Raw genomic sequence first — 5,076 nt, 5'->3', positions numbered from 1 at the left:
TAATTGTAGTGGAGTAAAAGTACAAATGTTGGCTCTGAGATAGTAGTGAGTAGTGGAGTTGAAGTAAAAGTACTGGACATTGGAAATATAAGTAATATAAAGTACAAATATATCAAAATTGTACTTAAGTACAGTACTTGAGTAAATGTACTTGGTTATTTTACATCAGTGGTTCCCAAACTTTTTCATGTCAAGGACCCCCAAATTGACACTAATTAGCCCGCGGACCCCCATTTGAAGAGATATGCCAGGGACCCCCCCCCCCCCACGAGAAGGTTTTTATGCAGTGATTTTTCAACCAATTTTAATTTCAAGGACCCCCCAGTTTGACATGCATATTAGTCTACAGACCCCCATTTAATGGCATTTCTATATCTCTGGGACCCCCAGATTTATATTGTAAAATTGCAGACCCATAAGGGTCCATTTGGTTCCAAACTTATCATTTAGCTGTGGACCCCCTGGAACTCCTTCAAGGACCCCTGGGGGTCCCCGGACCCCACTTTGGGGAACCACTGCTTTACACCACTGCTCCTTTCATCCATTTGTATGAATCCAGACCTCTTAGGGTGCACTCACACGGTTAATGCAATTCTCTGTGCTCGTTGGGTGTTGTGTCATGGCCGCCCAGCGGCCCAATGCATTTCCAATGGAGGTCACATGGTTTGACCCAACATTGTGTTGTGTGAGGGGGAGGGTAGCACGACTGCGCCCCTCCCCCTCACACAACACAATGTTGGGTCAAACCATGTGACCTCCATTGGAAATGCATTGGGCCGCTGGGCGGCCATGACACAACACCCAACGAGCACAGAGAATTGCATGAAAGGTGTGAGCTCAGCCTTAGTCTTTCTGTTCTGCTGCCTCCCTTTCCAAAACAACAACAACAGCACGCTCCCAGAGGGGAAGGTTCCGCGCATCGCCATCCGTAATTAACCTTTATTCAGCCCTGCTTTGTGTTCCGACGGCTCTAAATGTCTTGTGAGACTCGTTGTCACGTATAGAGTCAAGCGAGTCATCCGGGAGGACTTTCATTATAAAGCCTTTCCTTCAATAACATTTAAGCATGGGGGCACGGTGGCACAGTCGGTAGTGCTGTCGCCTCACAGCTAGAAGGTCCTGGGTTCGATTCCCGCTCGGGACGCTGTGGGCGCTGGCGGCGTGCCCTCTCCTCCGCGTCATCAGCGCCCATACCCGAGGCGGGGTTTGGCGAAAGGGCCTTTCTGTGTGGAGTTTGCATGTTCTCCCCGTGTCCCCTAGGGTAGGTACCCTCACAAGAAACATGCAGTAATCCTGGTCTCTAAACTGCCTCCCCCTGGCCAGCCGGGGCGCCTGATGGAGGGGAAAGGAACTGGTAGGAATAACGTGTTCCTTCCACGCGCTACGTCCAACCAGGGGAGACTCCCCCCTGTCAGGTGTAAAAGGAGCAACTTGGACACTCATGCATGAAGGAAGCATGAGTTCAAGTCCGTTGCTCTCCCCATGTCCCCCATATATGGGGACTAGGTTGGCGGAGGGTGTGGAGAGCCCAGGATCACATTAGATAATTGACACAGGGGTGAAAAATGGGTTACAAAATCGTGGGATATAAATCATAGAATAAAAAAAAAAACATTTAAGCACAGTGCTCCCAGACCGCCATGCAACAAAAAAACAATGATTATTTGGGAGACGGACACAGCCAGGTTGGGGTCAATATACTGTTTGGATTCCATGTTTTTTTAATTCGGTAAGTGGACTGGCTTAAACATTGGATTTCAAAAACCTAAAAACCTCACTTCCTTCCTGGACTATACACTTGTTTTCAACGATGTCACATGCTCAAGAGTTACGGTATTGAGGGGGCAGCAAACTGAGCGCTCGAACGCTGTCCATGCAGCCTGAACTGAGACAAGCTGGAGTTGGAAATACATTGTTTTCAACGAGGGCGGCGCAAATAAGAGCAATTTTAGGCATGTGTGCAACATGCTTTTAAAGTATTGTACAGTAACAAGTTAACAACTAAAGTCTGTGTAATGTTTATGTTGTACTATTACTAAAAAAAACAATCTAAAATAAAGGGATTTAAGATCAATGATCATTAAAGCTGGGCTGTTGCCTGAGCCTGAGTGCATTTCTGCCAACTTCCGGTCCAGGACGCAATAATCTTCACCAATAGAAGTCTATGTAGAAGGGACTGGCCCCATGAAGTGAACCGAGTTGTCAGAACTCTGTCTTAAGCTGCGTTCAGACCTGAGTATATATATATATATATTGGCCTCGGTTCGTTCAGTTTGTGCTGCGCCAGGTCGCGCCGCGCCCATTTGCGCAATTCTCGTCTTTGCATTGACTTTGTATGTAATCGCGCCGCTCTAACCATCCAAGTCTGAACTCTATGGCTCTGGATCACAAAAATAAATAAATAAATAAACACAAACCAAGTAAAGTTTTTGAGATAATAGGTTATTGCCCGACAGTGACTATATCATGTTTTCCACTGGGAGACAATCTTCTGATACAAGGAACTCTCCTTTTGCTGCGTGCGGTGTGGTGGTGAGTTGGAGGGCCTGAGTGACAGGTCCAATTTGATGTGGAGGTGATAGAGAGAGAGGCCTAGGAGCTGATAGGAGCAGAACACTGTCTCCCTCTGTCAGACTTCACTGTCTATCACACTCACCATCTGGAGCAGACGGAGAATGGAGCGTGATGCGTGTGCACGTCTGTGTGTGTGTGTGTGTGTGTGTGTGTGTGTGTGTGTGTGTGTGTGTGTGTGTGTGTGTGTGTGCACGTGTGTCTGTGTGCGCGTGTGTGCGTTAATTTGCACTGGAAGCATAAACATAAACGCACTCATGCTCAATCGTATACATATACACTATACACGCCGGCCACGCAACTACATAATAGATCAGGCATCCATACCACACACACACACACACACACACACACACACACACACACACACACACACACACACACACACACACACACACACACACACACACACACACACACGCGCGCGCGCACACACTCCCTGTCGGGGCCCGTATCAGTGCTATATCAGAAGTGATGCGTTGCTCTTGGAAAAGATAGATGGGACGGCGCTGGAGGATGACTGATACCCCTGTCTTCAACCTAGTTAACCTCAGCCCTCGCACACAACAGCCGGGGGTGTGTGTGTGTGTGTGTGTGTGTGTGTGTGTGGGAGGGGGGGGTGTGTTACTGTTAGCCGCTTGGTCCAAAGCCAAGTACAAAATGTCCCCCACGTTTCCTCTTCAGGCCTATTTAGAATTCGGGGGGACTTCCAGGGTCAATCGTAATTGGATTAGCTCTCATATTGCTCTACAAAGATTTTATATTTATAAAATGCCCCCCCCCCCCCCCCCCCCCCTCCATTTCATTTGATTGGCATGCATAACCTTTATAGCGGCAGCTCCATGGCTACAGGCAGGTGTTCTGTTAATCCATTTAGGACCTGACATCAAATTAAAAAATGTCTTCAAAATCATCAGTTTTCTGGAAATTCTATACAGCAGATCAGTGGTGCTCAAAGTATTTCATGTCAAGGACCCCAGAAATGATATGTAATTGGCCCGCCGACCCCCATCTAAAAATATGTTGTTCCAGGACACCCCCCCCCCCCTCCCCCCCAGAAGCAAACAAATTGAGTTAAAAACGATTTGCGTCACATATTCAAGATTTTTCAAAAATATAGCAGACCTACAAGCTCGTAGCGCGGCACTCGGTGCCGCACTATGAGCTTGTGGATCTGCTATTTTTCAATAGCTAAAGTATAAAATAACGCTTAATACACCAAATATGGGGGTTCCCGTCCAGAATGGCTTAAGTGTCTCCTTGAAAAGCGCCGCTCCGCTAGTCCGCTCCGGCCCCGACCGACTCATCTGGGAGCCGAACAGAGTAATTACACGCCGGGGCGAGTGGACTCTGTGTGCAGAGCCCCGCCGAGCACAAAGGTCTCTCTGACAACCCCCCCCCCCCCCCACCCCCCCTCCCGGCACCTCATTAAAACATCACCAGCTGCCCGAAGCAGCGTTGATTTCGACAGCAAATTTAGATTTTAGTTTTAGTCATAGGGCTATATCTTGCACCACCCCTTTAACCCTTACCCCTAAACTAATTTGCCATGTTTTACTATTTAATTTAGTTTTAGTCAGATTTTAGTCACCTGGAATGTTTTAGTCGACTAAATATCATACGATTTTAGTCGACCAAATCTACAGTTGATTTAGTCGACTGAAATGTGTTTTGGTGGGCCTTGATGCCGTTCCGTGCGGCGCGTTGTGCGCTTGTAGATCGGCGGGCGGTGGCTCAGGGGTAGAGTGGCTGGATGGCAACCGCAAGGTCGCCAGTTCGAACCCTGGCTCCCCCAGAGTCAGTGTCGAAGTGTCCTTGAGCAAGACACTGAACCCCTGATTGCTCCTGATGTGCAGGTAATTGGTGCCTTGCATGGTTTCCGCTGCCATCAGTGGATGAATGTGTGTGTGAATGGGTGAATGTAATGCACAATCTCTGTAAAGCGCCTTGGATAAAGGCGCTATATAAATGCACCATTTACCATTTAGATCTGCTATTTTCAGCATGCAACCAAGTGTAAAATGAATTATACTGGATCTCTTCTCCACTAGTCCCTTCCTAACATTTTAGTCTAGTTTTGTATTTGTTGATGAAATTGTCAATTATATTTAGTCTTAGTTTTAGTCACCGTAGCTTAGTTTTCATTTAGTTTTCATCAGTGAAAAAAGGTAGTCGACGGACATTTTTTGTCATAGTATTATAGTCGACGGAAGCTGGTTCGAAGCTATATACTCAATGGAAAGGTTTGTGTGGGAGTGTATCTGAAAACACATACTGTACCTGTGAATTGTGAGAATTGTATATTTGCAATTTTGTTTGTAAATTAATGTTTTATAATAGGTTTGTATTGTCCAGTGTTTGTTCAACTATGCCCAGTAGTAGAGCTGGGCATAATTGATCTGTGCAGGGATCTGCTTTAATCAAGATATTTAGAGCAGCTGTGTTAATTGAGAACAGGCCTGTATAAATGAGCCAGGGTCACAGTGACTTCATGGCAGTACAAGT

Source organism: Electrona antarctica (assembly GCF_951216825.1).
Source record: "Electrona antarctica genome assembly, chromosome: 5".
Lineage (NCBI taxonomy): Eukaryota > Metazoa > Chordata > Actinopteri > Myctophiformes > Myctophidae > Electrona > Electrona antarctica.
The sequence above is the reverse complement of the archived record's forward strand: the minus strand, read 5'-3'. Positions refer to the sequence as shown.